The sequence below is a fragment of the Natator depressus genome, chromosome 12 (assembly GCF_965152275.1).
Source record: "Natator depressus isolate rNatDep1 chromosome 12, rNatDep2.hap1, whole genome shotgun sequence".
In the NCBI taxonomy this organism is placed as follows: Eukaryota; Metazoa; Chordata; order Testudines; family Cheloniidae; genus Natator; species Natator depressus.
Genome location: NC_134245.1, coordinates 6,103,933 through 6,116,752, shown reverse-complemented (window position 1 = coordinate 6,116,752; position 12,820 = coordinate 6,103,933). Strand labels below are relative to the sequence as shown.

General features: G+C 48.2%; 1 protein-coding gene across 7 annotated transcripts in view; it reads left to right on the top strand.

Moving 5' to 3' along the window:
* The first annotated feature begins 2,881 nt into the window (after window positions 1-2,881).
* ZDHHC1 (zDHHC palmitoyltransferase 1) overlaps window positions 2,882-12,820 on the top strand; it is a 61,101-nt gene continuing 51,162 nt past the window's right edge. For all 7 annotated transcript variants that reach the window (XM_074968438.1, XM_074968435.1, XM_074968434.1 and 4 more), the window contains exon 1: window positions 2,882-3,016. The gene's annotated coding sequence lies outside the window, so the exon portion shown is untranslated. The remainder of the gene's footprint in view (window positions 3,017-12,820) is intronic.

Sequence of the window (12,820 nt, the reverse complement as noted above, 5' to 3'; positions counted from 1 at the left end):
ATAAAAAGGCACCCCAGCAAAACAGGTTTCAGATCTTGCCAGACGGTTGTTTGCTGCAGCTTTGTATTCATAGGATCAGGGTCTTCAGAGGTGGAAGAGATTAATTAGGGTAGGCCAGCTCCTTACTGAGAAACACGTTGCACAGAGGCTGGCCTGTGAGGCACACTGCGGGGGGCGGCGGAGAGAGAGATTGTTATTTTCCAGACCAAGTAAACTATTTAAACATGTGACTGATCCTGTACACATGTAAACATGTAACTTTCATCACATGCATCCACTGGCTTTAATGCAATGACTCACATGAGTAAAAGTATTCATGTTTGCAGAAGTAGGCCCCAAGTGCTGAGCTTCTGCATTTCCCATTGGCTGCCATGGCAGAGGAAAGGGCTCAGCGCCTCTCAGGCATTGGCCCTATAGTTTGTTCTTTCCTTTCCTGTTGCAGCTGGCCCTGGGCCTGATCCCCTGTAGCTTATGTGATCCGTTACACCTGCACAGAGTGTAAAAAGCCACTGGCTCAGAGTGGAATGGTTCCACACTTGCTTTTCACAGGTATAAATGACACAAGGTGCAGGGCTGTGGTGAATCATCAGATCCTTGTCACTTCTGGTTTTCAGCTCCCTGAGGAAGAGCTCTGTGTATCTTTATTCTTCCACACATCCTGTCAGCTTTTATTCCCCTCTGAATCTGTTTCACTCTGAGGTTTGGAGCCCTGCACCTTGAAGCCTTTCCAACCAAGGCTGGAAATCAGCTTTATAGATGTGTATATGTACAGTAAGGGGCCTTGATGCTTTCTCCGCACAGATCTCTCACACATCACTGACCATCTCTCTTGAGGACGGCAGAGCCTGGTTTTCATGAGCAGAGGTGCTTCTGTAACCATCTATTCCCATTTAGCCCCCAACATCTAATCACGTACAGGAGGCCTTTGGTCAAGGCTTCTCTTTGTTCTCTGAAATCCCTGCCTCATTAATAATTTGTTAGGGGTCAGACAGTTTGAAAACCTCCATCTGGTGGCTAAAAATTAAACAAAATCCCTTAGGACTGGTCCACACACAGTTTTTATTTTGCTTTAACGAAAAAAATACAGTTGAAAACTGATAAGCCTTAAAACAGTACACCGCTGGTCTGGATGCAGTTATACCAGTAGAGAAGTGCTCCTATTCATATAGCTTATTTCTATATAGAGAGAGACTTTCTATAAGCTTAGAGGAAACACATTTTTTATTTGATTATATGTGGCATGAATAAATACAGATTGATAGATCCTAGCATGCAAATGTATCGTCTTATCTGACAAGAGATTAGGTCCTGCTTTGAGCAGGGGGTTGGACTAGATGACCTCCTGAGGTCCCTTCCAACCCTGATATTCTGTGATTCTATGCATGCAAATCATGCATCAAAGTCATGAAATGGGCTACAAACACAATAAAAATAAGATATTCAAAAGTTTAACAAATTGGGGGGGCACAGGGGGACACAGAAGTTGCTCCTTGCCTGGGGCCATAGGCAGTGGGTATAATAGGCCTGGCGCTGACGCCGACCTGCTGCTGGACAACTGGGCCGCGGTGCCCCCCCCTTCCCCGAGACCCCCACCGCCTCCTCCACTCATCTCCGCTGCTCGCTGCATCCCTCCTCCTCGGGACAGTGGGTGGGGATCTCACGGGTATTGGGGCAGTGGGTGGCTGCGGCAGTGGGTGGGTGGCGACGGCGACGGTAGTGTGGGTGGAGGTCTTGTGGGTGTTGGGGCAGTGGGTGGGGCTCTTGGTGGGCTGGGGGGCTCACGGGTGTTGGGGCAGTGGGTCGGGGGTCTCGTGGGTGTTGGGGCAGTGGGTAGGGGGTCTCTGAGGGGGTGGGGTGGTGAGGGTCTCGCGGGTATTGGGGAAGTGGGTCGGGGTCTCCGGGGGGGTCTTGCGGGTGTTAGGGCAGTGAGTCGGGGGCTCATGGAGGTAAGGAGAGTGGGGGGCTCACAGGTGTTGGAGTAGTGGGTTGGGGTCTCAGGGGGATGGGTGGGGGTTGGGGGTATTGGGGCAGTGTGTCGGGGGTAGGGTGAGTGGGTGTCTCACGGGTATTAGGGCAGTGGGTCAGGGGCTCGGGGGCATAGAATGGGGTGGGCCTCATGGGTAGTGGGGCAGTGGGTCAGGGGCTCGGGGGGGCAGGCTGGGTGGGGGTCGGGGGTCTCGTGGGTATTGGGGCAGTGGGTCAGGGGTTTGGAGGGTAGGGTGTGTGGGGGTCAGGTGTATTGGGGCAGTGGGTGTGCGTCTTGCGGGTGTTGGGGCAGTGGGTCAGGGACTCGGCCGGGGTAGGGTGGGTCAGGATCAGGGGTCTTGGGGCAGTGAGTCAGGGTTGGGGGGGTTAGGGGGTGGGGATCTCATGGCTACTAGGGCAGTGGCTCAGGGCCGGCGGGGGGGGGTAGGGTGGGTGGAGGCCTCACTGGGTCGGGGGTTCGGGGGGGCAGGCTGCGTGGCGGTCGGGGGGGTGTCGGGGCAGTGGGTCAGGTGTTCGGGGGGGCAGGCTGGGTGGGGGCTGGGGGTATCGGGGCAGTGGGTCGGGGGGGCAGGCTGGGTGGGGTCGGGGGTGTCGGGGCAGTGGGTCTGGGGGGGCAGGCTGGGTGGGGGCCGGGGGTATCGGGGCAGTGGGTCGGGGGGGCAGGCTGGGTGGGGTCGGGGGTGTCGGGGCAGTGGGTCGGGGGCTCGGGGGGCTGGGGCGGGGGGGTCTCGCGGGGTGGCCCCTTGTGAAGCCGGGGGCGGGCAAGCAGCGCCGCCCACCTGTTCCAAGGCCCGGAAGCTGCTCCCGCTCCGGGAGCGCCCGGCCCGAGCCGTACGACCGGAGCCAGCCCGTCGCCTGCGCGGTTTGGTCCTTGCGCCGCGCCGTCGCCGTCGCCATGGAGACGGGCCCAGCGGCCTGACCCAGGCCGGCGCAAGGGAGGTGCCTGGAGCCAGCGGCCTGGCCCTGAGCGCGCCCCGCGGGATGAGGCAGGAGCGGGGTGCCCAGAGCCGCTTCTCGCTGCGGGGAGAAGGTGAGGAGCGGCCGCAGCCTGGGGAGCGGGGTCTCCCGAGCGGTTCCTCCGGCTGCGGAGGGCGGAGCCGTCAGGCAGGGGCGGCCCGGCCCGGCGGGAACCTCCGCTCGCGGGGGCTGGGAGAGGAGCCGGGGCCTGCTGCGCGTGTCGGTCCTCGGGGTGCAGCGCCCTGCCCTGCCTGCGGCGCTTTGTGAGGCGCGCGCTGTGCGCCGGGGCGGGCAGGGGGTTCATTGCAACCCCCCCCGGCCGGGCTGCAGCCCTGTGTTTGTGGTGCGGGGGGGGGGGTGCCAATTGTGGCTGGATGGATCCTTGGAGATTTCGTGGCATGACCTAATCTTTAAGGAGAGGTTGATCTTCAATTCCTGGAGACTCCAGGCCAACCCTGGAGGGTTGGCAACCCTAGCCCATGTCCTTCCAACAGCATGTGGGGTTTTTTCATCATCAGAGGACGGTGAATTATTAGAAATGTTGCCAAAGTAAATGTGACTGAATTTTATAACAACTTATAGTCGGGTTTAATGATTAATTATTAAAATAAAGAAAGCGGTTTTCCGTGGCTGTGCATGAAATGCTTCTCAGGTCCCGCAAAGGACACATCCTGGTGACTTGGACTGTTGTGACGTAGCTGGGACATGTCACTCCTCCAGCCTGACCCTTTATGCTTGAGCAATATGCTGACATATAAGAACATAAGAATGGCCAAATAGGGTCAGACCAAAGGTCCACATAGCCCAGTATCCTGTCTTCTGACAGTGGCCAATGCCAGGTGTTTCAGAGGGAATGAACAGAACAGTGCAATTATCAAAGTGATCTATCTCCTGTCATCCAGTCCCAGCATCTGGCAGTTAGAGGCTTAGGGACACCCAGAGCACAAGGTTGTATCTCTGACCAATTGCCATTGATAGACCTATCCTCCATGAACTTATCTAATTCTTGTTTGAACCCAGTTAGTTTTGGCCTTCACAACATCCCCTGGCAAGAGTTCCACAGGTTTACCGTGCTTTGTGTGAAGAACTAATGTTTTGTTTGTCACACACTGGTCCACTTCTGATTTGTAGAGGAACTGAGTTATGACTAGCTCTATATGACAAAATACTTTTGGGTCACCTCAAGGGATGCATCCTTGTGACCATTATGAATAGATGAGGATATGCCACGCCTGGAGCCAAAGCTTAATTTCTTGGCCAAAATTTTTCTGCCAAATAGTGTATTCCCATTTTCTTTGTTAGTAAACTTACAATATGCATATAAAAAAACAACAACCAAAAACAATAATCAACCAATTTCTTGCAAATCTGGCTGGAATGTTTTCATAGGAATTATATGAGCAGTTAAAAATTACAAAGTCCATATGAATCCTATTTGTTAGACAAATTAAGAACAGGGAAAATGGCTACATTTATCAAAATTCATTTAATTGTGTAATAAATATAAAAATATTTCTTTTGATGTCTCTTGTTTGTTTCACATCTAAAATATGAAGAAACCACATGGGCGCAGTTGGTTCCCAAATAATCAAGTTTATTAATTATATAAAACATACAAAGCCTACCTTAATACTGCTGTAACTGGTCTCTGATGGTTTCTAAAATATAGAACACAGTGAATGTCACTGGAGGGCTCACAAACTATTTAAAGCTTCAGAGGGGTAGCTGTGTTAGTCTGGATCTGTAAAAGCGGCAAAGAGTCCTGTGACACCTTATAGTCTAACAGACGTATTGGAGCATGAGCTTTTGTGGGTGAATGCCCACTTTGTCGGATGCATGTAGTATTTAAACTATTTAAAGGATATGACCCTATTATACAATTAGCTGAACCAGTCTTTAGACTTGGTGTGAGGCTCATACAGCAGCAGAGTGACTTGCCTTTTCAAGGAATTTGGAGAACATTTCATCTGTGGCTGGAATATCTTCACTTTCTTTCCTGTTTTTAATTCCAAAATTCCATCATAGATTTGCCAACTGTGTTAGATCAAGTTTGTGGAAACATACAAAATGATAGCCCCTTTGCTTTAATGTTTATGCAGATAACTTTGATGTCCTCTATTGAACTAATCAATATTTGAAACAATAATGCTGCATTCAAATTACATAGGAAAGAGTGACAGATAAAGGGTTTTTCCGGAATATGGGCATTTCATTGTCTTAGTATTCCGTGAATAGCATTTGAAAAGATGCAATTCAGTACTTGGACATAATAACCAAAGTGCATGTTGCTTTCTTTCAACTTACCCGCTATCATGCACAGAAGTGTCTGATGAAAATAATCGAGGGTCAGCTTTTTGATTTTTTCTGAAGTCAGGCAACTACAAGTGTAGGAAGTGAGATGCATGGTTCACTGTTAATTAAATCATATTTACTCAATTGACACAACTCATTCCATTTGTTCACTTTGACTCTGAAATTGTAAAATAAGAAAAAAGTTGCAGTTTTTGTTATAACTGTTTAATTGAGCAATTGTTGCTGTTATTGTTAGTGCTAATCACTGGTGACGTACTTTGAGAATGTGTATGTGCATGTGTGTGTGCATGCATGCAATTATAAGCGTTCCTAATTATTTGTATTAAGACCCTTTTTTACACAGAAGGAAAATTTATTCATGAATTCCTGCATAATTTGGTGCTGTCTGCCTTTCTGAAAGGAAGCTTTTATGATCGTAATAAGGATGCTACCAAGTCCTACACCAAACATCCTGAGGGAGGTTTGGTAAAAGTGTTTGTACAGAAGTATTGGTAAAAGGTTTTCATGATTCACAGAATTTAAGGACAGCAGGAATCATTAGGTGATCTAGTCAAACCTGTCTTGCAGATCACAGAATTTCATAGATTCGCAGATTCCAAGGCCAGAAGAGGCCACTGTGATCATTTACTCTGACCCATATAACACACAGAATTTCTCCCTAGAATCTCTAGAGAATATCTTTTAGAAAACATCCAATTTTGATTTATACATTTTCAGTGATGGAGAATCCACCACAACCTCTGGTAAATTGTTCCAATGGTTAATTTCCCTTACTATCAAACATTTACATCTTATTTCCAATCTGAATTTGCCTAGCTTCAATTTCCAGCCATTAGATCATATTATACCTTTCTCTGCTAGATTGAAGAGCCCATTATTAAATATTTGTTCCCTGTGTAGTTACTTGTAGATTGTGATCAAATTACCCCTTAACCTTCTCTTTGTTAAGTTATATAGATTGAGCTCCTTGAATCTCACTATAAGGCATGTTTTCTAATCCTTTAATCATTCTCATGACTCTGAACACTCTCCAATTTATCAGCATCATTCTTGCACTGTGCACACTAGAACTGGACACGATATTCCAGCAGTGCTTACAAAAGTAAAATAACCTGTCTTCTCCTTGAGATTCTTCTGTCTGTGCATTCCAGGATCGCATTAGCTCTTTAGGCCATTGTGTCACATTGGGAACTCATGTTCAGAAGATTATCCACCATGACCCCCAAATCTTTTTCAGAGTTACTGCTTCCCAGGATAGAGTTTCCCATCTTGTAAATATGGCCTACATTCTTTGTTCCTAGATTTAATATGGCTAGATGTATAAAATACATATTGTTTGCCTGCGCCCTGTTTTCCGAGCGATGCAGCTCACTCTGAAACAGTGACCTCTTCTCTTCTTTATTTACTGCTCCCCCAATTTTTGTGTCATCTGAAGACTTTATCAGTGATGATTCTATGTTTTCTTCTAGGTCATTGATAAAAATGTTAAATAGCATAGGGCCAAGAACCAATCTCTGCTGGACCCCATTGGATACAGACTCACTTGATGACAATTCCCAGTTTACAATTCTATTTTGAGACCTACCAGTTTTTAATCCATTTAATGTATGGCCATGTTAATTTTATATTGTTCTAATTTTTTAATCAAAATGTCATGTGGCGCCAAGTCAGACGCTGCTTCTAGGTATAAGGAGAAGCAGACAAGGCAGCAGTGCCAAGCTGTTAGTGATGTAGGAGGCTCAATTTCCCTTTTCAATTGTGGCTCACTCAGCAAAGCTGCTAGCATGCCTGAAACTGTAGGAACAGTTGAAGTGAGATCAGGAGTTGTATGTGAAGGCAAGCTGAGGCTTATATCGTGTAAGTGGAAGTGATGCTACTGGGCTAGGGAAAGGATCTTGAGGGTATGCAGAACTTGTTTCTGTCCCTGTTATTGAGGAAGTTTACATTTTGGGATCCCAGGCGAGATGACTTTCTCTGAGAGCCGTAGATCAGACCTGGGAATTGACGTGTTCTAGGTGCTGGAGATTGTCCATGGGTCAATTAACTGCCTTTAATTTTTTTGCATTCTCCTGGACAGTGACTAGATCCATTGTTCAAAGTTTTCCCAAACAAGAAACTGACAAGAATCAGGTCAATTTCACATTGCCTACAGGGTTCTGAATGGAGGTAGTGAAGTGCACCATTAGCTTTTCTGAGGCCTGGTTTACACTATAAAGTTAGGTCGACAGAAGGCGGCTTACATCAACTTACTTGTGCATGTGTCTACACTAAAATTTGGCTCCCACCAACATAAGTGCCTGTTACACTGATTTAATAACATCACTGTCCCGAGCAGCATAGAGCCAAGTTCGGAGTTCCTAGGTAGACGCAGTGTGAGTGTAGACCCTGCCTTACTTAGTCAACTGTTACTGTCCTCTTCCACAATACTCCATACTGGCCACTCTGGTCCACATTGTGAGCTCCACAGCCCAGGAGTCACAGAGACCGGCAGTCCAGCCTCCCCATTAAATCCCAGTGAATTTTTGAAATTCCTTTTCCTGGATGCCCAGCTTCAGGAGCACACCTAGCAGCTCTCCATTGTTGAGTCCAGCTTCCCAGCTGAGCATGCTGGCTACACAATCCAGACTTGCTCCTGTCTGGAGTAGATCAGAGGTATTGGATCTCCATGGCCTGGAGGGAAAAGAGGCTGTGCAGGCACAGCTCCAAATCAGCTGCAGAAACGTGGACATTTATGAGGAAATTGCTCACGGGATGCAGGACAAGGGCTACAACAGGGACCAGCAGCAGTGCAGCGTGAAAGCCAATGAGCTGCAGCAGGCATATCAGAAGGCCATGGAGGCAAACAATCGATCCAGTGCCAAACCACAGACCTGCCACTTTTAGAAAGAGCTATATGCCAAACTCAGCAGAGACACCACCCCACCCACAAGAGCACTCTGGATACCACTGAGAAGCCTGAGTCACAGGCCCCTGCTGTGAACAGTGAGGAGGAGGAGGGACAGCTGACTGGGGGATCCAACTGGCCAGTGAGCCTAGGCCTGTTTTTGACACTGCGACAGTCCAGGCAGTCCCACTAGTTAAGCACTGGCAAGCCCAATGCAGGGGAAAGAACTTCAGGTAAGTGTGTAGTTTAATTTAAAATTACAGGGATGGCACTCCCAAAGTAGCAGGACACATCTTTTGACTTATCATTAATTTACTCTTGCTAGAAGAGGTAGTGGTACATCCAAGAGAGGTAGAATTGATATCTGCTTTTCATTCCCCTCTAGAATTATGAGAGGGGTGGGGCAGGCAGAGCAGTTTTTGTGCAGGGTTGTCCCGGGAATCCTCCAGAGAGATCTCAGTGAAACTTCAGTGGAGGTACTCGGCAATCCTCTGCCAAAGGTTTCTAGGGAGGGCTGCCTTATTTCTTCCTCCACAGTAGGACACTTTCCCACGCTATTCAGCCATAACTTCAGCAGGCACCATTGCAGACCCAGTCTAGCAGTGTATGGTCTGGCCTGGATGGCCTCAGGACGCCAGCAGCAGCAGCTGTGCTCTTTCTGCTTCTGTTACCCTCAGAAAGGAGAGATGAGCTGAAATCACCACTGCCTGCGCAGTACGGTGCCAGTATTCCATGGCACTGCTCTATACTACTAGAATCGTGCAAATAAGCAATTCCCTCCTCATTTCCCCAACCCCTGGTGGGCCATACTCACCATGACTGGTGCTGTGACTGGTGCCGTGCACAAGCAATCTCAAGCAGAAGTGAGAATATAGTGCTTAAAACTTTAGGGGAGTGAGTTCAGCATCGTAAGTTTCATTTTCCATAGTGAATATACCGAAAATGCTACCCACTGTGTGTTTTATCTGCAGCTGCTGCCATTGTGGCCTTCAGGGTCTCCCCCTCCACACCCACAGAACACCTGAGCCAGATAAGGAAGAGAAAGAAAAGGACTCAGGATGACATGTTCCAGAAGATCCTGCAAGCCAGTTCTGCATCAGACAGCGAGCACAGGGCCAGGAGGATGAACATTGTGGACAGCCTGGAGAAGGATAGAGTGAAGAGGAGAAAGGTGCAAGAAAATGAAAGGGAGATGCACCAGGATATAATGGGGATTCTGAGGTAGCAAACACAGATGCTGCAGTCTCACCAGTCCCATGCTTGCCTCACTCTGCAGCCCATTGAGAACTCAATATCCAGACCTCCCTATGTGTCTCCTCAACATTCCATGTGGCCTCAGGGGTCGCTGCATTACCCCTACCGCTCCTTCCCGGGAGACATTAAAGACAATCACAGTGTCACAAACACAGACCTGTGAAAGCCACAGGTGGTTTATGTGTAGCTGAAAGGGGCATGAATGTTTTTTCCCCTTCATAAGTTCTGTTAATTTCTTACGTTTTATTAATTTTTTAAAATGTATTTGTTTTTAAATGATGGGAGGTTTTTTTGGGTTTTGTTGTTGTTGTTTTTTGCACAGGTTTGGTTACAGAATAATAAAATTCTGTTGTTTGGAACACAGTTTCTTTATTCGTTCACAACATATGCTGGCTGGTGCTCAGCGGTTCTGAACGCAGCCGATTACCTGTTAATGCACAGTGTCACACAACTCATAAGGTCATTCACAAACAAAATTAATAGGTGCATTGACAATGTTATATCCCCATATGTACAGCAATCACCACACAATTCATACCAGGCTGCAAAAGACCAGGGCCAGAGAGAGCACACTACAGCAACACACACGACTCTGGGTCACTATTACAATGGTCTTTCAAAGCCTCCCTGAACCGTATAGCTCCACATGGAGCTCTTCCAATAGCCCTTGTATCTGGCTGTTCAAATTCAGCAGAGAGCAACTCCACCTCCACCTCAGTGGAAACTTTTCCGGCCTAGCTTCACAGATATTATGCAGGACACAGCAGGCAGCTATAGCCACTGGGATATTTTTCTCAGGTGAGGTCAATTTTGTGAGTGAATAATGCCAGCATTCCTTCAAACAACCAAAGGCACATTCGACTGTCATTCTTCACCTGCTGAGCCAGTAGCTGAAGTATTCGTTGGTACTGTTGAGGTGGGTGGTGAATGGCTTCATGAGCTGGGGAAGCAAGGGGTAAGGCTGGGTTGCCGAGGATCGCTATTGGCATTTCAACATTGCCAGTGGTAATCTGCCGGTCAGGAAAGAGAGACCCTGCTTGGAGCTTTCTGATCCGTCCTGTGCGCTTAAACATGTGAGTGTCATGCACCTTCCCTGACAGCCCACACTGATGTCAGTGAAGTGATCCACCAGTGCTTGTGTAACGATATAAAAGTCGCCCTTTCTGTTGATGTACTCTGTGGCAAGGTGGTCTGGTGCCAAAATAGGGATATGCGTGTCATCTATCTCCACCGTGCTTCGGGAACCTCATTGCACTAAATCCATCTACTGTGTCCTGCACACTGCTGAGAGGCATAGTCCTGCACAGTAGGAGGCAATTAATGGCCCTTCACACTTGCATCACAACAGCCCCGTGGTGGATTTCCTGACTCCAAATTGATTCCCGACTGGTAGCAACCTGGCATCGTAAGTTTCCACTGTGCGATCTCCACTTACTTCTCTGCTGTCAGTGCAGCTCTCATTTTGGTGTCCCTGCACTGGAGGGCTGGGGCAAGCTTGGCACACAGATCCAGGAATGTGGCTGTGTACATCCAAAAGTTCTCCAGCCACTGCTTGTCACCCCAAACCTGCATGACAATGTGATCCCAGCAAGTTGTAATGCTTGTTTCTCAGGCCCAGAACTGGTGGTCCACCATCTGCAGCTGCTGCATGAATGCCAGCAACAAACTTAAATTGGTTCTGGCTATGTCCCACAGCAATCTGTCCTCCAAGGAATCATCATGTTCCCTGTGTCTCTTCTTGCAGCTCTGCAAGTACTATAGGATTGTGCACCCTTTGCTTGCAACACTCAGGACACTAGTGCAGAGCTGTGCAGGCTCCATCCTTCTCTCAGAGATTGCAGACAGCAAGGAGAGCTGTTCAGGTTTGTGGGATTTTGAAAGAAAGCTGCAAAAATTATGGGGTACAGATGAAATTATGGGATGGAGACAGTTGTGACGGGGAAGTTGACCCAGTCACCGCTGCGCGATTGAATTAGCCCCATTATACATTGCCAAAACTTCCCAAAAGAGAATGTGCTGGACATGGGTGAGTTGCACAATGGGATACCTACCCATGGTGCACTGCACTCTGCTTCAATACAAGCACTCCTGGTGAATACGTGCCCCGCCGACACGAGCCAAGTATGCACGCGCACAAGTGATATACTAACTGCGGTGGCTGTATGCTGACGTAACTTGAGTTGATGTAAGTTTGTAGTGTAGACATGGCCTTTGTAGCAACAGTAAAATTATGAGCAGAAGCATAGGCACTGGAGCTGCATGGTTCACATTTGGTAGAGTTCTTTTTCCACAATCATAAGGGCTAGAAATTATTTTTTAATTGAAGTTTGAATTCTGCAGAAATTGATCTAAGTCTCCTTAATCACCGGGTAAAGCTTACTACCCATTCCACCTGTGTACACACTTTTAGCCCTGGTCTACACTACGAGTTTAGGTCGGATTTAGCAGCATTAGATCGGTTTAGCCCTGCACCCGTCCACACTACGAAGCCATTTTTTCCACCTTTAAGGGCTCTTAAAACTCGGTTTCTGTACTCCTCCCCAACGAGTGGATTAGTGCTGAAATCGACCTTGCTGGGTCGAATTTGGGGTAGTGTGGACTCAATTAGATGGTATCGGCCTCCGGGAGCTATCCCAGAGTGCTCCTTTGTGACTGCTCTGGACAGCACTCTCAACTCAGATGCACTGGCCAGGTAGACAGGAAAAGCCCCATGAACTTTTGAATTTCATTTCCTGTTTGACCAGCATGGTGAGCTGATCAGCACAGGTGACCATGCAGAGCTCTTCAGCACAGGTGACCATGCAGTCCCAGAATCGCAAAAGAGCTCCAGCATGAACCGAATGGGACGTATTGGATCTGATCGCTGTATGGGGAGACGAATTCGTGCTATCAGAACTCCGTTCCAAAAGACGAAATGCCAAAATATTTGAAAAAAATCTCGAAGGGCATGAAGGACAGAGGCTATAACAGGGACCCGCAGCAGTGCCGCATGAAACTTAAGGAGCTCGGGCAAGCCTACCAAAAAACCAGAGAGGCAAACAGCCGCTCTGGGTCAGAGCCCCAGACATGCTGCTGCTGCTTCTATGATGAGTTGCATGCCATTCTAGGGGGTGCCCCTACAACTACCCCAGCCCGGTGCGTGGACTCCTTCAATGGACTCTCATGCAACAGGGATGCAGATTTTGGGGATGAGGAAGATGAGGAGGAGGTTGAAGCACAGCAAGCAAATGTAGAAACCGTTTTCCCCGACAGCCAGGAACTGTTTCTCACCCTGGATCTAGTACCCTCCCAACCCACCGAAGGCGGGCTCCCTAACCTAGAAGGCAGAGAAGGGACCGCTGGTGAGTGTACCTTTGTAAATATAATGCACTGTTTAAAAGCAAGCGTGTTTAATGATTAATTTGCCCTGAAGAGTTGGGATGCATT